We start from the raw sequence: 23,043 nt of genomic DNA, 5'->3' as shown, positions 1-23,043 counted from the left end.
TGCAACGTCCATATTGGACGCGGGATTAAATAATGTTTGGCGAGTTGCGTTGGCGACTAAGGGCTGATTTAGACGGCGCGCGAACTCGCATGCAATTTTAGTTACATTGCGCACTGTGGATTACGTCCAATTCACTCGACCAATCAAAACCCGCAATGGTATGAAACTCGCATGCGAGTTCTCGCATCGTCTAAATCGGGCTTAAAACGCTTTACGAGGTACAGACAGCAACACTCTTATCCATCGGTGGACATTATTACAAATGGCATAGGGTCCACCGATGGTCAGTTAACAATGTGAGCGATGGTTCTTTGCAACCAAGCTTTGTTGCTAAACAATATGAGTAGGTAAGTATATAATTTGAAGTCTGTCTGTAACCGTAACTCTTATTAATTTGTCGAGACCTCTGCATTAAAAAAACAGGCAATTTTGTTGTTATCAAATCAAAGATATGTATTTAGTTACTTTTCAACCATCCTACTTATATACATATTCATACCTATACACCTGACAGACTAACAATACGTATTTTAGTAAACATAAACACTATTGATTTCGGTGATACAACTCTAAACGTAGTAACTTTATAAAATACATAACTGCTTTTAATGCTAACTGACATACATATTTTATATTACATATTTAAATATTGGTCGAAGTCGTTAAAAAATACAAAGACACATTTAATAATACTCATTTAAACTAACACTAACCCTTTATCGCATATAAAAACCTACTTAATGAATTTTATTTAGACATGTTAATACATATCCGACATGTCAAAAATGTCAAAACGTTAAAAAAGTTGACGTTGTTATTACTAAAATTTTCATTGCATACGTTACTAATAAAGAAAACATAAAATCGTGTGAACCTAACAACAATATCCAAGGCAAATTCATTGTTGTTTATTTAGGTAATACGCAAAATGCGAGCGCACGTGCCACCCCCAACCCCAACCCTTGTACGACTACCATCTTGCAGATGCAGTTGACTTCGAGTAAAATATGTCTTATGGTTAAGGTAGTAAGGGTGGTTGTAGTTTTAGCGTGCGGTGATCAAGTCGACTCTTTTAGTTCAAAATCAAATATCATTGTTCGCGGGCCTTATTAATGCAATGCTGAGCTTCTGCGAGCGACGTAAGGCGCGTGATGTTTGATGGATTTATTGTCAACGAGATTTATATTATTAACAATATACATATAATGTTCATATATGCATTTTTTTTTTAATAAGACCTGTCAAAATAAATAATCTACAGGTCAATTTGATGGTGTAGGTTGGTGTAGGGTAGTATTTCCGATCGAACCGTTCACTGAAACGACGATCATTGTCCCGATAGTCGTTTCAGTGAACGGTTTAATAGCGAAGAGTCTCGACCAACATCTCGAGAGACTCTCGCTAGGTGGTTGGATCAAGGGACAGATGCAGAAGGCGGTGATCTTGGACACGGCGCGGATAGTACGTCGGTTCCTCTCTCTGCAGCCCTGACCACCGGTAGCTTGGGCCTTGCCCCGCTGCTGGCGGCACCCTAGGTTAGGTTTTTTATAATGTGTTTATATGTATTTTTATTGTTTTGTAAGTGTTTTTATATTTTATTTTTATATTCATATTATAAAAATAGCTAACCTAAGACGATAAATAAATAAAGAAAATAACTACATATATACCTATACTTATATAGTTTGTCGGATTGCTCCATAATTTATAGGCCCCAACCATCCAATCTCCCATGCGACTTGAATGTCCCCGAACACCTGTCTAAGAAACGTCGAACTTAAAACTACCCCGCTGACACGTGATAGATCATCTTATAGGTACCAACTTAATTGGAAAAACGCCCACAATGCTAGCAGCCATCGGGCCCGCGAGACCGGCCAGATGGCCCCACATCGATCCACGCACGGCCGAACAGCCCTGTTTATTGTTAATCGCAATCTCGACTAGCGATTACCATAACCATTGTTGCGCCGTACTATTACTACACATGTTATCGTTTAATGAATGAGTGACGCGAGCGAGCAAAAAATACATATTTACGAGTACAGCAAGTTTGTTTCAACTGGTTTAGTTTCGTGACACTGATTAAGAGCTCGGAACGTTCTTGATACTCTTGTTCTAAATGGAGGAGCTAATTGAGACTTCAGTGGAAGGAAGTAAGTGCAAACTCGACAGTCGAGCGACATTATTTACACATATTGTAAATTGTTAGCATCGCGTATCATTCTAAAGAGGAAACTGGCAAGTCGAAGGCAGATGAAGACTAATTCATCGCTATCACGTCTCTTCGCGAGCCGCATACCTACATATAGATATGACTGATATACGCTATAGACACATGCAAAAATAACCTTCATATTTCGGGGTGGGCTCAAACAATAGCGAATAATAACAAAAAATAAGCGAGTTAAACCCGCCGCGACATTCCCACGGGGCAACAATTAGCTTTTGATGTTTCACCAAATTCGTGGCGGGCCAGAGAGGCAGTGAAATGAAAAGCCGCACCCTACGCGGGTTCCGTAGGCATCCGTGTCTCGTGTTGTATTAAGGGATCACTCCGGTGTTTGTGCAGAATTTTAAAACGGTTACGAATTCGGAATCGGCTTAGCATAACTTAGAAAAGCTTCTACGAATCTTTGAACGTGTCTGCTGAGTAATTTCACGGGGTACGGCGGCACATAAATAATCCAAGTTTGGCTGGGGAGGCATCGATAATCCTGGAAGTGGAAGGCAAGTGAAGGCCAGCGGACTAATTGCGAGTCTCCGGCGGTAATCCGTTCACAGCGGGCGACCTCCAAATTAAAAACCCCCGGACAACTGTCCGGCCCCTGTCCCGGATTATCGCTCCCACGGCGCTCCTACCTACTGGGGTGTACTTGTAAAACTTCGCGAGAAATTCCAAATCCAGAGATGAAATAGTAATTTATCAAAGGATTTTGAAAGTCCCTAGGAGCGGAAGTGAAGGATGGATTCCCTTTATCGTAAATTGCAGTCGTATGCTTATCGAAAATTCTTGGGACAGCGAAAAGAAATCTCCAAGAGACCGGGGCGTTAAAGGATTTCCATACTTTGAAACAAGTTGGGAAATGAATCACATTAATGTTTATGAGATAGAGTTTCATACTTTATTAAATTGACCCCAGTCGTTCAGTAATATTTATAAGGTAGTAAAAGATAACATCCGCGTATCATGTGGTTTATGTGCCTGAACGGAGAGTGCGATATTAATATTCAAATAGGCTTTGGGCGAGCTGGTCCCTGTGGTATTAGTGCAATTTACATTAAAGTGCAGCGGACAGTGCAGTAAACACAGCCGAATGCGCAATTACGACAAGATAATAATGAATTCACCATATCGCTTAGGGCACGCAGCTGCAGCTTTTAGCACTAGTTTTATAACGCACTTAAAGGTTACTTCAAAGTAAATGATGGTGGTATAAAAGTTTCACATTGCGCGGGAGTTTTATCGCGGCCAATTACAAGTTAGGAATAGATTAATAACGTTGTTTAATTTTCTCTGTGAGCCGATCGGGCGTGCAGCCATTTCCGCCATAGTATCGAACAGCTGTTGTAAAAGGTTACGCCCTTATCCTTGCACCTGCCTCCCCGCCGATGTCACTTCACCCCCCTGCAGCCTTAATTATAATCCTATTAAGGAAATCGTTTCATCGCCTCTCGTAGCCTCATTGACATCCAGGCCCTCTTTGCATTATTTAGTAGGTTTTTATAATTCAGGTTTTAAGACACTGCGATACGGATTAAAACAAGGTAACTTCATTATCGCAGTCCTTTTGTCGGTGCGGGTTTGCGAGGATATTTTCCACTATAAGGCGGACACGTGTGCCGCAGATAGCACGATAACAATCGAAGCTTTCGTCGAATGTTATTCACAACCCTACAAATGTTTGCACCAAGTTAAAAAGATTCGTTAGCATCGACCAATACACGTGTGAGGGGTACGATTCCACAAAAGGGTTCCTTTTTTCATTCATAACAGAAAAAAATCACCGACAATTACCAGATTAGAGGTGAATAGGAAGGGCGGATATTTTTTTCTTTCAATGCGTTTAGCCGATGATCTTTTTCCTTCAGAAGCGGGAGAAGTTTTCGCGGCGGAGAATGTTTTAATTAAAAAATCCACTGAAAGTCGGCGAATGCCCGCCAGCGTCCCGCTAGCGTCTGCGGTGAATTGTATGTTTTTTCAAGCTACACCGAGTTCGGGCGGAGTGCCGTTCAATATTAATCAACTTGTACAGCAATCATTGGAGAGGAAGAGCTATACAATCTTGCGAATGGCGTTTTTAAGTAAAGAAGCTTCTATTGAAGGTATAGCTGTATAATAAAGTAAGCGAAACAGGGCGCCTAATAAGTAGTGGGTAGATAAGTGAGCGTAATTTCACCGCGTCCGCTGCTCGGGGCGCACACGCGAGCGGCTGCGCCCAACACTGATCTAACTTTAACAACCGAAAATAACCATTATCATTAAAGCGGTAAGAAAGTCGTATACGCAAAACATAGCTAGCAAAAAATGGACAGGGTACTACTTTGTGATCGTGACATTAATTCTGGTACCGTTATGATATGGAAACTGCTTCCGAGTTCAGCATGTCGAGATATGGAACTGTTTGTCATGTTGTTCAGTATTGTGTGCACGTTGGAGATAGATGGCCGCGATACGGAGGACAAATTAGGGCGAGTGGAGCGTGCAATGCAGCGGCGAATGGCATCTCAAGACCCGCAGCTATCAGTGCTCAGGGTCCGCACAAAGGAGGACAGCTATCGATCGCGGAGTTCGGTTCGTGACTATTGTTCGAGCCGCGAATGCACCACTACCGTACATCTGTTTCGTTCCTTTTTGCCTCACCCTGCATAATGAAACCGGCCCATTGTAAGGAGAACATCCACAAAAGAACACGCACTCTGGCGTTGGGCCCGTATTTTATAAGAAAAAATAACAGACGCCTCGAGGCTAAATGGTGGGCGTCAGCCGTGTCGGAAACGAGAAAGTCGATGCAACTGTTATGACATACGCGGTTCGTTAAGTGTTATTGAAAATAAACAACGGTCGCGTTAATGAAAACGATTCAGATTTCGCGTATCACTCTCCGACTTGTTCATTTCCATAACGTGAACGAACGGAAAGGAATGAAAATTAAAAAAAAAACTGTAACCGTTTATACAATCGCACGATCATGATAATGGTGATGCGTTATTTAACATCGACGCTGTGAATTAATCAAGCAATCAACACATTCACACAGTAATAAATGTTAATGCTTCAATTACCTACAAGACTAGCAATGACTGATATTTGAGACGTTTACTTTTCACATAAATAGGCTATAGGAATAGTGGAAAATAATAATTAATAATCCGTTAAGAAACAGGTATGTACTACAACTCAGATATCGATATTTTACAAAATTGACCCCGATGTACATTTCTTAAAAAATAAATAGTGCAATAATATTGAATAATAATTAAGCGCTGGTGGCCTAGCGGTAAGAGCGTGCGACTTTCAATCCGGAGGTCGCGGGTTCAAACCCCGGCTCGTACCAATGAGTTTTTCGGAACTTATGTACGAAATATCATTTGATATTTGCCAGTCGCTTTTCGGTGAAGGAAAACATCGTGAGGAAACCGGACTAATCCCAATAAGGCCTATTTTCCCCTTTGGGTTGGAAGGTCAGATGGCAGTCGCTTTCGTAAAAACTAGTGCCTACGTCAAATCATGGGATTAGTTGTCAAGCGGACCCCAGGCTCTAGCTGGGGGTCTAAGGTCCACCACCTTGCATTTTGGAGACAAAGCAAACCGCTTGGAACAGGTGTTCCTGGGGGTGCTCTGAGCCGATTAAGCCCGGTTGCCAAGAAGTTCCACCCAGCAGGTGGACAGGGGAGGGGGGGGAGAAGTGGCTCCGGCGCGCCTCACTCTAAGCTATATATCAACAACTATATCAAGTTTGGTGTCTTTTTCGTGTAATTCGAGGATGAAGAATTCATTTCTGTGACTAAACTTTCACTCTTCCATACAAAAAATTCGAGAAATAAAAAAAATCAAAAAAATTCTTTTCACTTTTTTTTTTCGAAAATCCTCTACATAATTAAAACTGAGGATTTGCTCTAGAAAAAAAATACCTGTGAATAGCCCAGTTATCCTACTATATAGAATAGTAAACTTGTTAAACATTTATTTTCATAACTCTGTTAAAAAAAATGTTTTTTGTAGCGCGGCGTACCTGCATTGTAAGAGCGATATGCAGCGTTTAGGATTTTTAAGTATGGTTCGATGGTTTCTGATAAGTTGTTATTCTTCTGGTTGTAGAAAATTACTTCTGGACGTGATATATATACAAATATAAATTAAATGTATAAATATAGATGTTGGGTTGCCGCCGCAGGTAGGCTTATACATATGGGCTCCCAATAACCATTTTGTTTGGACCAGCTCCAGTCATCAGGACATGGTAGCTGTTGCTGAGGGGCTATAATCTGTCCCCAAACATAGCCTCCTTGGTAAACTGCACGGAGAATATGTTTACGTAGGTAGCGCATCTTCCATTGGAGGCAGATTCTCTAACTGAAGATTTCTTTTTGTAAAAAGTTCTTTTCGGCACTCTTTTACACTTGTACTTGTACCTGATCCGAACACAGTAACACAATGCATAGTATCAAAATAATGTCTAAGGACCAATTCACATCTCGTAATTCAAATCTGTTCAGATTTAATATTGTAAGACTCTTACTTGTCATACAAGACAATAACAATTTTTTCCAAAATTGGCTGCTCATTGTTATTTTGTTTACCGTATTTAAATCCCTCCGGAACATTACAAGGACCACTAAAACCAGGATTGTCAGATCCCTCATATTTCCCACTTTTCTGTATGCTGTATGTCTCACATGGACACTAAGGGCATCCGAAAAACAAAAAGTGAATGCACTAGAGATGTGGTGCTGGAGACGAATGCTGGGCATATCATGGACTGAGCATCAATTATTGAGGAGCTTGGCATTAAAGAGCGGTTGCTTTCTACGGGCAAAACTCGGTACTCAACTTCTTTCGACACGTGTCTCGTCGAGACGGAACATCTACAGAACGACTAGTTGTGCAAGAAAGAGTAGGAGGTGACAGGGCTAGAGGAAGATCTCTAATGAGATGTACTGACCAAACCAAATCAGTGTGTCGGTCACAGTAAGCGAATACTTACGGAAAGCAGCTCTACGGGAGGAATGGCGACGTGTCGTTAAATGAGTCGCTCAAAAGTTTTCATAATGGCCACGACCACTCTATCAAGAGTGTAACGAAGAAGAAGTCCCTCCGTTACAGCAGGATATGCGCTTTAAGCTTGAAATACGCTTTTTTTCCCTTTCCACACACAAAAGAAACTGTGTTGTAACCTGAAAAGGCGTGGAAGAATGGCAAGACTACTAATCCTTTCTGGTCCTGTAAAATAAATCATATATCTATGAGTTACAAATAAAATCATATATTTAAAGAAAGTTTGCAGCACGTGACCATTAGCCCAGTTGACCTGTCTCTTGTTGCGGTGACATATTTATTTATTTTATTTACAATTAATGGAAGAACTACAAACGTTACCTTAAGAAAATGCAATAGCATGGCACGAGAGGAACAGGTGATTCTTTCCTGTGCCAATCCTCCATTAATTGTAAATAAAATAAATATGTCACCGCAGTATAGGAGACAGCTCACCAGGGCAATTGGTCACGTGCTGCAAACTTTCTTTAAATATATGATTTTATTTGTTACGCATAGATATATAATTTATTTTACAGGACCAGAAAGGTGAGTCTTGTCATTCTTCCACACCTTTTCAGGTTGCGACACTGTTTCTTTTTTGTATGGACAGGGAAAAAAGCATATTTCAAGCTTGGAGCGCATATCCTGCCGTAACGGAGGGGTTTAAATACGGCAAACAAGGCAATATTGAGCAGGCATTGCCAATATTGATAAAAATTGTTATTGTCTTGTATGGCAAGTAAGAGTCTTACAATAGTAAGTATGGACAGATTTGAATTACGAGGTGTGAATTGGCCCCTAGACGTTATTTTAACAAAATGCATAGTATTTTGTTACTGATTTTACGAGTAGATCAGGTACAAGTACGAGTGCAAAAGAGTGCCGAAAAGTACTTTTTACAAAAAAATCTTCAGTTAGAGAATCTGCCTCCAATGGAAGATGCCCTACCCACGTAAACATATTTCTCCGTGCAGTTTACCAAGGAGGCTATGTTTGGGGACAGATTATAGCCCCTCAGCAACAGCTTCCATGTCCTGCTGACTGGAGCTGGTCCAAACAAAATGGTTATTGGGAGCCCATATGTACAAGCCTACCTGCGGCGGCTGCTGCTTGTTTAGAGCTTATTCGTTGCCGCTGCAAAACAAATTGCGCAGGGAGGTGCAACTGCGTTAAGAAAAAACTAAAATGCACGGACCCATGGGCATGTAGTGGCAATTGCGAACAATATATATCTTACTCGTATTTTAACCCGCATTTTTGTCAAACATCTGCTTTGTTAATTTTATCACATTTATAATAACTCTATTGGCGAAATTTTCCCAACATCTATATTTATACATTTAATTTATATTTGTATATATATCACGTCCAGAAGTAATATTCTAGAACCAGAAGAATAACAACTTATCAGAAACCATCGAAACATACTTAAAAATCCTAAACGCTGCATACCGCTCTTACAATGCAGGTATGCCGCGCGACACAAAACATTTTTTTTAACAGAGTTATGAAAAAATAATGTTTAACAAGTTTACTATTCTATATAGTAGGATAACTGGGCTATTCAAGGGTATTTTTTTTCTAGAGCAAATCCTCATAGTTTTAATTTTGTAGAGGATTTTCGAAAAAAAAAGTGAAAAGATTTCTTTGGAATTTTTAATTTCTCGATTTTTTTGTATGGAAGAGTGAAAATTTAGTCACAGAAATGAATTCTTCATCCTCGAATTACACGAAAAAGACATCAAACTTGATATAGTTGCTAGATGTATGCAGATATATAGCTTAGAGTGAGGCGCGCCGGAGCCACTTTTCCCCCCCTCCCCTGCCCACCTGCTGGGTGGAACCTCTTGGCAACCGGGCTTAATCGGCTCAGATCACCCCCAGAAACACCTGTTCCAAGCGGTTTGCTTTATCTCCAAAATGCAAGGTCCCCTTAGAAAACGGGACCTTAGACCTTCTGCTACTCCCATGAGCCGTGGCAAAATGCCGGGATAACGCCAGGAAGAAGAAGTGCAATAATATTGAACTTTCTGTCAAAAAGAAAAGTAATTCATTTAACTAACAAATTTTGGAGGATGGATCCTTTTCGTTAAATTACGTCCAATTATCGAAGGTACATTAAAAAATATTTATCCTGACAAAAATATACCTACTTGATTAAAACTAAAAAAAATGTAACCAAGCCTATTTTATTAAAATACGTAATTTCAAGCTCAAAGTAGCAGTTGGCAGATGTTTTGCTCAACCAACGAACCAACTGCTATTTATATAAATACACCGCAGAATTGTCCGCGGCAAAAGCAAATTGCTAAGTTGCATTGTAAGAGTAATTATCGTGTCCGACATTCTTAAAATGCGCCATAACATTTCTATAACACAATGCCCTAAGATATAAATATATTAAATAAGGAAGAACTTAGGAAGTGGGAAATTATCCTGACGGAAAGTTATCTTTAATGTAAAACATGTAGGGTCTGAAAAACTACAATAAGCTCGACAGGCCGCGGTGGCAAGTACGGTTTAACGAAAATTTAGCACGAAACAGGCATAATAAAAAGTGTATTATAAATGCGGGCTCAGTGGAGTCAAATTGTGCTTCCCCCGAGCGCCCGGGCAGGCGATTAAGTGCACTTAATTCCGTCTAAATGTTGCCCGTTGGGGAGTGCGAGGTTGCTCCCGTGTCTGGGCTCGCCAGGGCACGCACGTAGATTTTGCGCGACCTTGCCAGTTTTTCTTGGGTCATTACGCGATTCCCTTACCGAACATTAGCCACATTAATGTTTTTGATAAAAACTGTCAGGAAAATCACGGAAGAACGTTTACGGTTTGTAGGATCTCGCAACGAAAACTGATAATAATGCTTCTTTCGGCAACAGGGAACTGGCCGTTGCTCCCTGAAAGCGTATGATCAATAGAAAGACGCTTGTTCCAGTCATTACGAGTATCACGTCGATAACTAAGTCCACCATGCGTTGAAAGTTACAGGGATAGTAATGCTGATATCAGTTTATTAAAATGAAAAATTGTTAATGCAGCAGTAATTATTAAAGCACACACATGCAGACATTAATTTAGCGTACATTATTTAAATGAACTATGCATAAAGCAGAGGGACGACGGGACGCGGCAACCCTGGGGGCTTCAATTCATGCTCCCTCGCGTGAGTCGCGGATCAAAATTTCTTCCATGTCAGGCCAATTCGCTCCCAACTCGCGGCGAGATGCATATCTTTACAACAAATTTGGGTGCTTACTAACAATTTAGACACGCCATTTAGTTACGATTTGGTTTCCGCTACATATTAGCAAAAAGACGTTGTGGTACCGTGCAATGTTGGAATCAACTTTAACTTCTTTTCAAATGTTTACTTCAAACAAGTCTAACTCTAACTATTCGTTTTTATGTTCATTAAAGAATTGCTGGTCTTATCGTATAATCAAATGGAGCAGTCTTCAAGGATATTGCAGTTAAGAGCCAACAGGAGTGGTCATTTCTCCATACAAACGTAGTCCTCGTTTTCCTCCGTGGTTTTTGAAGCTAGAGCAATGATTTTTTCAACACAGATTAATATTGTCAATATCTGTGTCGGACCGTTTTGCTTTTTTTTATATTTTTGTTTTTTAAGGCGCTAGAGCCCTTCAAAAATGGCCAAAATGGCCTAATTGACTATGCCGCAATGAGAGGCGTGGTATTCAAAACTGATATCAATTAGCCAAAAAAGCAAAACGGTCCGACACAGATAATTTCATAATCATTTAGATTTCCAAATTTGGTTACGATTGGTTAAGTTTTGGAGGAGGAAAAAGAGGACTACGAAACCTCGATTTTTGTCATTTTTACGCAGGATTTTTCGCCTCAGCTGCAGTTGTCCCTATCGCACTAATTTTAGGGGCGGAGTCAAGTTTCTAAATACGTACACAGCCAGAAAAGTGATGGGCAATAGTCGACATTTAATGTCGATAATCTAGTGATGTAAGAAGTTATCGATAAACCGTCTTGTGTGAAAATATCTAGATCCTCCTAAGACACAAGGGGTTTTGCGTTGAGAGGGAACACATTTTTGTAGTTACATAGGTACAAACTATTTTGAACTTTTTGATTCTAATATTTCAAATTAGAAATCAAAATCAAAAATATTTTATTGCATGGTTATAAGTTTACAAAATTTTTAGGTACAATCACGCTCCGTAATTGTCGAGCAATTTAAGGTCCTAGCTAGGGAATGCAATCTCGCACCAAGATTGGCGATTCGAGATCTCGCACGAAAAATCCGAATCGAGATTGGGTGTTTCGAGATCTCGAAAGTCAGATTTTCGGGATCGAGATTAATATCTCGACGAGATCGAATTTGACAAAGTAACTAAAAATGTGTTATTTTAATCAATAATCTCTAAGAATTCCATAGATATAGACATCGTAAAATCGGGCGTATCGAGATATTCCTAGGAATATAATGAAACGCCGACATTTCATGATCTGCCTAGCGAACATCAGCCATTTTGCGCAAACCTCTCAAGGTGTGATATTCTGATATTCCTATAGTCTATAGGCAAATTAAACAAAAGTCGTCTCCTTCACGATTTTCGTCGACATCTCTTCTAAATACCTAAAACTGGTATGGACGTGTTCCTCGTGGTCTCCAGAATATGAATAAACCGGTTTTTATTTTATGGAGGGGGGGGGGGGGCGTGTCAAAAAAAGGAAGGAAAAAGTGGGCGGCCGACCAGCATTGATATTTGTTCACGTCTTTAGTCCTATGGGACCGATCGGTTTGTATGAGATGTCGTTTGAAAGAGTATTAAACGTGCAATTATTGTTTTATAATAACCGTAGTCATGACTGTAGTCATTTACAAAATATTTAAAATATATGATTTTTTACCGTGCATAGATGGCATAAGTACTGACAAAACATGCGTCTAACTCAATAAATTATAACTTTATCGCAATTAATGTTATTATAAAATATACGAAAAATTTCATTAGCTTTCCAAAAACATAAGTTTTATTGATGTATGATATTATACATATAACAAAGTAATGATGAATTTTGTTCCGTCACGTAAATGGCGGGCGACCGACCTCAACTGATCATTATTTCTCGGGTTCTATTTTACTGATCAATTGGTGATGCACACCATTAGAAAGAATATTAAACATACTATAATTGGTTTCTAATAACCGTAGTCATAACTGTAGTCATTTACAAAATCATTGAAAATATGTATATGATTTCTCGATCAATTATTTTACAATGCGCCCGCTATGAAGCTAGGAATATCAAAGAATGCATTGCTCTGATGGATCTGCCGTCTCTTTCATAAGGAAGATCGTGATATGCCTGGGTTAATATTAGATCAGGAAATGGTGGCGTTTCATGATACGCCAAGGATTACGATTTTTCGATATGCCGCCGACATACTACTTATTTAAGGTAAGTACCTCATGTTATATTTTGAAAATAACAACAACAAATTAAATATTTAACATAAAATCAATTTTAATTTTTACTTTACTTCTATGAAATGCTATCGATGTTAAACCACTATTTACCTTTACTTAGAAACTGCGTAACAATAATAGAGCTAAAGCCGGACACATAATAGCACTGCCTGAACAACATGAATCTAAGGTCATATATTACTTAAAACAAAGTATTTCACTTTCAGTCTTGTTCGAGATCTCGAATATATTAATCGAGATTTCGACCGAGATTGCATATATCGAGATTTCCTGTCAACTAGGTTAAATTTCGAAAATACGTGCGAGATCTAGCGAGATCTCGAAATTGCGAGATCTAGATAGCATTCCCTAGTCCTAGCTGAATTGGTTGTTTCATACTCTTACTCTATAGAATGTCCAATCCTGCCTTACAAAGACGTTAATATTTATATTTGTCATGTCTATACTTCGTTTCTGAGCATTATTGAAAAAAAAAATACTTACTTGATACTAGTATTAACCACTGAGCTAAGTAAGTACATAAATAGGGTAATTCGCCAGTAACAGGCCACTATTAGTAACTGGCCACGCCAAACCAAAAATGAATTCTATTCACCTTTAAATAGAATTCATTTTAGTATAAGGTGGCCAGTTATTGAAACCTTATACCTACTAAAATGAATTCTGTATAGAGGTGAATAGAATTCATTTTTAGTTTAGGGCGACCAGTTACTGGCGAATTACCCTATTCGATATCGAGTTCCGTAAACGTAAGCCGGGTAAGTAAAAAAGTTCAATCGCAATAGGGTAATTCGTCAGTGGCCACCCCAAACCAAAAATTAATTATATTCACCTATAAATAGAATTAATTTTAGTATAAAGTGGCCAGTTATTGAAGTTATTGAAACCTTATACTAAAATGAATTCTGTTTATAGGTGAATAGGATTCATTTTTAGTTTAGGGCGGCCAGTTATTAAAAGTGGCCAGTTACTGGCGAATTACCCTACTTAGTAGTAGCAGTAACAAAAAGTGGCAATGCAAATTGCAATCAGTGAGGTGCGCGCCAGCGCGAGTACGGGCGCACCGCACGCGTCTGTGTGCGTGCATTACACATACAAATACAGTCTCTCACGCCGCGGTTACGCCCCGTCAGAGCGACGGGTATATTCAGCTTGAAATCTCAAAATTGACTTTTAGCTCAGCTCCCGTTTCGTCTTAATTGGGCGTCATGTGTTGCGACGGCGAATTAGCCGGCCTTAAACTTGTCCAAAGCACATGACCAAAGCAGATCAACCACCGGTATCATTAAATGTGCAACATTTTATCGACGCGCATGACCGCTTTTTGCAGCTTTTGAAAGCCGAATTATGGTTGCTTCGGCAATTTAAATTTAATTGACTTTATGTTAAAGTGTAAAATCGGATGTGTATAGTATCATACTCGCGATTTGTGAGGGTATTCCGACAAAGCTTTATATTTATGATATAGCGACGATACTTTGGGCAGATGTGAGATATAGTGTGTTGGAGATTGTTGTCATTTTAAACTGTCAGAGCGTTAATTACGATGGTAAGTCCGGGTCGATAAAAACGTAAATAATTCGCAAGTCGGCATCGAGAGTAAAGAGAAATTAATAAAACGATCTCAAGTGATCTTTATTATCTGATATCTTGAGTTATAAAAGAAGATTCGCAATAAAAAAGAAATGTTGACCGACTAAGTTTGTTTGAAGAATGAATTAAAGCGAAGATGGAAATAAAGAAAAATACTGGTCTCAGTATAAAACCAAGCGCACTCTAATAAATATTAAGACTAAAATGGTATTTTAAGTATGTATCTTAAGAGCGGGACTTCTTTAATGTCGAAGTCTGGATTGTGCATGCACTATATATTAATGTGATGCTTTCACGACCTCGGCTTAAGTCACCACAGGCGGTTTAGTGTACCTTATAAACTCTTTAAGTAAATGAAGACATAAGTGCATTCTCAATAATGATGTTAAGACAGTAAGCCTTAATGAAGAAGATATTAACAACTATGCTTTATGAGCTCATAAATATTACATTGTTGTTAAGTGAGATAAAGATCTTCGGCGACTTTCGAAGTTGTAAATTTAATAGTTTATACATCATGTAATTATTGAACAAAGAATGAGCTTATAGTTCGCGAAGTAGGTACCTACATATTTTTTCAATCAATTAGGTACATTAATGTTAATCTTTTTATTTTCACCCCACCCGAAATTGTTGACACGTTCAACCCTATTAAAATTGTGATAACTTTGTGTATTGTGATATTTGTGATCTCTGTAGACTGTCATTGTACGGTATTTCAGATGTCACTCGAGAACACTTGGGAACTTATCCAAAGTTTCGGTACTGTTGTTACGGTAACGCAAAAATTATCGTTTTCTTCAATGTGTTCCACTTTGTGAATGTCAAGCAAAGTGACCACTAAGTACTTTCTTGACAATATGTAGGTATTTATAACTGATATTGTATAAAACCCAGACCTTTTTGCTGATCCGAACCATACATATAACTTTTCATTTGTAGCGTTAACCCAAACCAAATAAGCACTGCAGACGAAAGCCCGCACGCGCCCTGTACTGGAGAACCATAATACAAATTCCACTTTTTACTACTTTCTGTAATTGGCTCATGTTTTCAATTCCATCCGACAACAGCGAAGCATCAGTTTTTCCCGTCTAATTGTGGGACGTAAATCTTGGCATGGACTTTAACCACGTGCTCAGTTACGAGACAAGAGGGCATATCTGTCAGAAAAACCTATCGAACCCATTTCAAGTATTTCTGCTAAATTGAACTAGCAAATATGGTTCGCGGCGAACATCGAATGGCTGTAGAAGGCGCGGGGAAATAAGCGCGAGCCATGAAAAAGGTAGATTTGCGATAAAAGTTTCCAGGTCGTAAGCCTGGGCTTAAATAATGTGCGCTTGTGTTGAGTTGAAGCCTCAGAGTTATTTACAATAGTTTTTTTAGAGAAAATTTATCAATATCGCGTATCTTAAAGCAGAAGCCAGTGAAGTGTAAGCATGAGTCCGCCACCCACGAGCGAGGGCCGCCGCGGGCGCCTTGCGGCGAGACGTCTCGAGTACGAGCTACCTGTGTTTCCTAAACAACACTCCAGGCATTGGCGAATTACTGATGCAGATATCTGAAGGGTGTGCCGCAGCTGCCACTTGATAGGTCACATGAAAATTAAGATAGTGTCAAGTCGTGCTAGCTTGAAGCGGAGGCGGTTGCGATAATATATTAAAAGCGGTACTTGCCAAGATTAACCGCGTTCATTAACTTAATGAAAATCCCGACTATCAGGAGACGAGGTATACAGTTAAGTCATTCTAGTTAAACATAAATAAACATGTATTAAAGACAATTACATGTAATTGTACATTTATATATTCAAACAGTATACTCGTGCGTTATTATCACACAATCAGTATTGTATGTAGGCAGCGCGGTGAGCGGAGAACCCCGGCTAGATAATCCCAGAAACGGACCCATGCGGCGCTTGTTGCTTACAATGCTTACTAACTTATGACTTACGCATAACCACTGTTAGAAATAGGGTTTGAAAATCAAAATTTCACCTTACGATACTGACAATAAGAGTCAATTTATAAAGGGCTAGTCCGAGAAACCAATTTGACTCGCAAGCGTGGGCGAGATTAATAACTGTTTCATTTTGAAGAAAGTCCAGCAAGATTTTGAAATACGTATAACTGCAATGCGCAAGAAAGAATTCCTTCTCGAGACTGTGGGTCGGCGAAATAACTGGTGTCCGAGACGTGTAGCTGGATGCAGCGTCAGTAAAAACCTCCATCGCGTATGCCATCTGCAGAGTCGGGGGGACGATAAAAACGCTCGCACAGCGCATGCGAATATCGCGTTACGTCGGAGTCATACCAATGATGTTAGCATCCGTGTACACTAAATAGTACATAATTAAGAATATCTCAGCAGCGGTTACAATATATACATTCATAAAACTGGGACAAGCGTGACTATGTAAACGTGGGTAAAAATTATCTGAATGGCATTGGCAATGACACATGAACGCCGAAATTCAGCTTACATAAGTCACGATTGGCAAGGTCAATGTCGTCGAACAAAGATCGCGAAAGCGGCCCGTAGTTACGTAGGACGCTCGCTCGGCGCGGATAATTGCGGCGTAATCGTCGTAATCCATCCAGCGCGACTGGGTACTGGTTTCCATATACGGCGCGCAGCTTGCAGTCGCATAGAAGAAACAGCTGACCGCCGGCACGCGCCGCGAATGCATATTAATGTAGACACAAAAACATGTATAAAATCGAAATGTTAGTATGAAATATCGAACGAGTCTGTTGCAGGCGCCTCGATTATGCAATAGTGAGCGGGCGATAAATCAAATATCGACATTAGTTCACCGGATAGGGATAATAGATTTCAGTTTATCAATTGCGCGTCTTTTTCACGGCAAGGTGCATTATGCGAGGACTTTCATATATAATTGATAGATACTTATCTCAGTCTATACACGCTTTTTCCTTTCTGTTAAATTGTTACAGTTTTAGAAAAAAGTTACCAGGACGCTATTGAATGTTTTATAATGAGAAAAACCATGTCGACGATTTATCATCGTCATGCGCTGGTGGTCTTAATATTTATGTTTTTTGTTTGGCATTGTCGACCTGTTTCGTTTTAATTCCAGTTATAATTCAAGAGATTTAATTCAGTGACTGAATGATACGGACAAACATTACTATTTGGAGAGTTTGGACCCTAGCAGCGTGGAGCAAATAACACAATGAGTAAATAGGAGGGATTTCATTGTCCCGTCCACATGGTAAGTGGAGCAGTGACATTTCTCCCCCGCAGCGTTGCAGCTGCCCTCTCATTACGAGTACTGGAAGCGATCGAACTGCCATCATAATTAGGTATTTAATTTATCGTTAATTAATTTTCACATAGCTTCATAATTAGACGTCCTTTGAATTTCATCAATAACCTTTTTATCGCTGATTAGACTTATATATCAAACGACACATAATAAAAAACAGGTGTCTGACTTAAGTTATTAGCCAAAACCGGCGCGAATCCTACGTTTATTTATAACAAATACAAATAACATGACGTTTTATTCAACATCTGTTATATGCAAATACTTATGTCAACAATCATGTATAAGATATTACTATATAGGTATTGATCAATTTATAGTTAACTAGCTGTTTTTAATGCTAACAATATATGCAACATTCAAGATTAATCAGTAATCACCTACTTAGTTATGAAGACTTTGCTAGTTTTCGTGGAGGAGCTGGGGTGGTTAGAGGAAGGCTACCTCATTTCACGCAAAATAGGTACAGTGGATGCCGATTTGCGGGAAATGCCCAGCAAAACCACAGAATAAATAATAGTACAGTCAAGGAATTTAAATTCCGACCCATTTTGTTCTTTGTCACAGTGACAATCAATATGAAAGCCGCTAGAGACCTCATACGGTTGTCACTGTGACAAAGTACGAAATGGGTCGGAATTTAAATTCCTTGACTGTACCAGGTACAGAAGACTCACCCTCTAACAAAACGCGTCTGTCACGATCAGCACAGATATGGCCGCTAGGTGGCGACAGCGCCACGCGTGGCTTATGGCAAACCCCAAAATTGGGGTCGAACGGATGTACTTTTAGCTACCTGTAGCAAAGCGACGAACTCGCGGAGTGAGCCACGCCTGGCAAAACTAACTAAATAAAGTAACTAAATTACTTATTTGAACATTATCAACCCCTGATTTTTAAAGTAGGTATTATTTCACAATGTTTTCTTTTTTTGTCTCTAAGTACGATATTTACAGCAGCTGCTCATCGCACGTACGAGATCACTAATGGACGTTAACTCGATAACCCGCCCGTCGAACGAAATGCCCAACAAAAGAACATTTCATTTCATGGTTAATGGTCAGTTATTATTAGAAAAAAAGGTGATAAATAAAAAAGTATGCAATAACAAAGTATTTGTGAGTTGTGAAACAAAGATATGTTTTTTATAAAGTGAATAAGTGCTTCGGTTTTTCATAGAGAAATCGATAATTTCAATATAATTGCATGGTTTATCAAGTTCCGTTTTTTTATTCAGCTCTAGCATGCATTATGTAAACCAGCAGGTGGTCTTAGGTCGTCGACTTTAGACCTATGGTGTGATCTGAGCTGAAAGGGCCTATGGTATGTGCAGATATAAGGTTTATAAGCCTGTTTAGCTTAGGTACGGTGTATGTTCTTGTCGCGTGCTTTAACTCTGTTATATCAGGCTGTGTAGACGATCTATTATTATACATATTAGTGTTTTATTAGTTAGTAGCAGATGTCGACACTATCTGTCGACGCTTGGTTTTTTACCGCATTTCTGACACTAGCCGCGGCCGAATACAATTTTTATATTATAGGAGATAACTTTACCACATACCTACCAAAGCACCTATAACAACTTAAAATTTAAAGCTGTGTGACACGAACATTTTTTAAATATATGGTTCAGATATCGAACAACTTTTATAAAAAAATCCATGATTTAATATCAAGTAGAATTATGTACGCTGCATATATTTATATAAAATTATTACCCGCATACTTAGTGTTTTTGCTATAAAACGTGCATGCATTTAAATTGCCATTGGGAAAAAAACACGCCTACAAAAACGTTGTCCTTTTCAAAGTCAAATGGAACCAGACCCGCTGTATATTTGACAGAATTAATTCGAGAATTATTAAGTTTCAGACAGTGCATTAATGTTTGTTATTCTTTCAATCAATAATTACTTAACGGAATAGGTTGAAATTTAACTATTTGTCCAGAAAATTATTTACTAAGAGGGTGAAGTGCGGGCGGACGTTTGTATGGGAGCACAGTGTTCATTAAAGTACATATATGTTTTATATTGTCCAGTTCCGTATAGGTGTTGGAGCGTGTAAGGTCTATAAGACCTTACGAACACACAGCGTGGGATAAAGAGGGGCTATTAGCGAACAGGTCGCGTAACTTTCCACGTTTATTGGGGACAATGCTTCCTAAACCGGCTGCAACACCTGCTTGGGGACCCGAGGGGATCGGAATTTCTTTGAAAAGGGTGCTACTGGTTCATAAATTTATGGATTCTACGGCGGACCAAATTGGGTGAATTTTTGTCCAATTATATTTCGCGAAACTTATGAAATCTCCTCTGTAATTTACGGAAGTTGAAACGATAAAATTGCATCGACAATAAATAACAAAACAAAATGTAATTTCCTTGCAGAACTGCTAACATTTTAGCATAAAACTTATATCAAAGATACTAAAACTCTTGATTGGTCAATCGACTATATCCAATCATTCTGATTTTGTGCCAATTTTTGGACATATTGGGACAATTGAACTGTCATTTTATTGTCGGCGATATTTAGGGTCGGTTGCACCAAACCGACTGTCACCGTTAAAGCGTTCGCTAAATTTTATTGTAAGGAAAGTTTCATACTTCACTGCTGATTGGCGTTAGTCAGTATGTTAGGCCTTATATCCAGGTTTAGTATAGATTTAGATATTTATTCTCATAATATTAAATTACATTATAAATTATGCTAGACTAATCTACACGAATTTATATGTGTAAAAGTAGTTTCTGTATTAGCACACTCTCATTCCATATTAAAATAAAGCATTCTTGTTGCTGGTACAACGATCTTAAAGTTTTCTCTATTGAGGAGCTTACCAGGGGTCGTTAAACTTTTGAAAAGAAGAGCCTACTCGTACCACAGAATAAATATTGTTTCAGAAATCTCAAAGAGTCCCAAAAGTTGATTTGACTGGTCAAAGTTCTCTTAAAGATTATTGGCGTCTTGAAGAGCCGCAATGCCAGGTCCATAACCGCGGTATGCCGATACTCCTGTCCCTATGTTGCCTACAAGTACCTATGTTGACTGACAAATCATCACTCCCCCTTTCTAAAAACCTCTTGTCTTGAAGCATGCAACGTGTAATTCCCTACACTAGTTATTATATGAAATTGAAACATGCTAATTTGGTCCACCCGATCATGAACCGAAAACTTATCCACTAATTGGTACCCCGATCTACCCACAACGATGGAGTCTCACATATATCAGGGGGGTATTGACGAAGCCTGCGAACCACTTTGTTTGCGTACTTACCAGTTTAAGTGTGACGCTGATCTGTGGTGTAAAGTTATAATTTTTTTAACGTTTTTATTCGATCGATTGACCAATCTACTGGTGGTAAAATAATAAAATTACAGTTGGGCAGATTTGTTTATTAAATTGACCGATTGCTTTGGTACTGTCAGTTTTGTATCTGGTAGTGACTCGTGGTACGGGTACTGATTTGAGCAGTTTGTGTATTGGCGTCGCATCTCTTGAGCCTTTGCTTCTGCCTCTGCTTTTAATGAATGAGGTGTCGATCGATTCTTTTTTTTTTTCTTATCGTCCGTTCCAATTCATGTTATCAATTTAGACACACACACAGTTGTTACCTACGAATGCAACTATACTGGGTGTAATAAAAACGACAAGGTCACAGCCGTGTACAAAGCTTTGTGAACACAGGACGGGGGGACTCGCAATTATAAACGGGCGAGGTGCGCCGATGGCCGGGCGAGGTGTCGAGATATGGCGATATTATCGAAGCGTTTCGTTTAACGTTGCCCGATGGGTATTTAATCGTGAAATTTAATAAAATGATCAAGTCTGCGTGTCAGTGATTTATTTTAAGTTTCAGGGGAGAGTTTCGGCACAATTGTTGGTATTTACTATTTCAGTGTTTTTTTTGTTTATGATAAGACTATGATTGTATAAACATGTGCAATGAGATGACGTGTATTATAAATTGCATAAAAGCAAATAGGTACTTATTGCATTTATTTCTTTAGTCAACTGTCCTATTTTCCCTGACTAATTGTAAATGATTAGGTACATCGCCCATCTCCAAGTGAGGTAAAATCAAATCCCTGACCTTCATGGAATGACAACACCTAATATGCTAATACTTACATTTCTCCAAGGATATTGGGCCACGAATTTCAATCAAGTACAATCATTTACCTGAAAACAAAACAAAAAATATTATTAATATTTTTCCACGACAATATTGTGTGTCAAAAGTAAAGAGGAATCAATGGTAACAGTTAGCTGCAAAGAAAAGGAACTACCTCTGCAATCTAAAATATTAGTATTTGTATGCTAATGTGCTAAGCGAAAAGTATTTCAGACTGTAGACAAGCCTACGTCACGCGGGCAGAAATTGTTTCAGGTTGCAGGTCCATGAAATATTGATGCGCCTTTATGCCGTCTACCGTTCAGCTTTCAGCTCCACGTTTGGATACATTTACATGCACGTCAAGAACAAGATCTTAAGGTGTCGACACAAAAAAGTTTGTATACCGGCAACTAGAGCATTCCACTTTTCGAATGCTACTCTATTAGCGCCACTTGCACCCCACTTAAGGCGTTAAGGGGTTAAGCGGTTATACCGTTAACCCAGTGTAAAATTGTACTGGTAACCATGGTAACTGCAGGTTAGACCGGCCAACCCCGGGTGCGAACTAGCGAACAGTGACGCGTCGAACAACGAAAGCTATAGAGCTTGTTGGACTTACTAATTCTTCGAGACAACCAATATTAGAGATAGCCGCGGCCTCGGCTGCCGGTAGACTTGGTCACATTTTCCTTAGTGTATGATATCTTTTCAGTTTATAACTTATAACCAGTAGGGTTGTCTCGATGAATTTGTCGTTGACTCGGGCAAACACGATCAAAAAACGAGCCGCCGACAAATGCTGCTGAGCTGTTCTTATAGGTAGATGTTTAATTACTTTAATTACATTCATTTACGACTAACGGATAGACATTAAAACTAATTAAGACAAATCAAATAAAAACGGATCAACTGATGTATTTGATATCCAACGTGTTAATGTGGCCTGCCAGCCATCTAACTATAGCAAGACGTAGGGCATTTTTATTAATGTGTCATTAGTTGAGTGCTTTTATTTGGTATGTTTTTACTCAAGTTTTGTTGTACTTAATAAATAATAAAGCAGCTTAAATAGGAAACTTCCTTAAGCCTCAAACATATGTAACTGTATTTATTTATAGGTCACATACTAAATGTGAATATAAACATACAGAGTATACAATACAGACATGACATAATACATATTGCCATCATATAGTATTAAGTAAATCTAGCCCGCGGAAAAAGCAAAAGCAAATGTCGTGTCTTACAGGGACCTAAAGAACCTGGCCGAGGACCGCGAAAACTGGCGCATACTCCACCGATAAGAGCC

The 23,043-nt window shown here is 39.0% G+C and overlaps 1 protein-coding gene across 1 annotated transcript in view; it reads right to left on the bottom strand.

Annotated features, from left to right (window-relative positions):
* LOC134666742 (zinc finger protein jing homolog) overlaps nt 1–23,043 on the bottom strand; it is a 158,061-nt gene that overhangs the window by 105,562 nt on the left and 29,456 nt on the right. The window lies entirely within an intron of this gene.

The sequence above is a fragment of the Cydia fagiglandana genome, chromosome 8 (assembly GCF_963556715.1).
Source record: "Cydia fagiglandana chromosome 8, ilCydFagi1.1, whole genome shotgun sequence".
In the NCBI taxonomy this organism is placed as follows: domain Eukaryota; kingdom Metazoa; phylum Arthropoda; class Insecta; order Lepidoptera; family Tortricidae; genus Cydia; species Cydia fagiglandana.
This window is presented reverse-complemented; position numbering and strand designations above follow the sequence as displayed.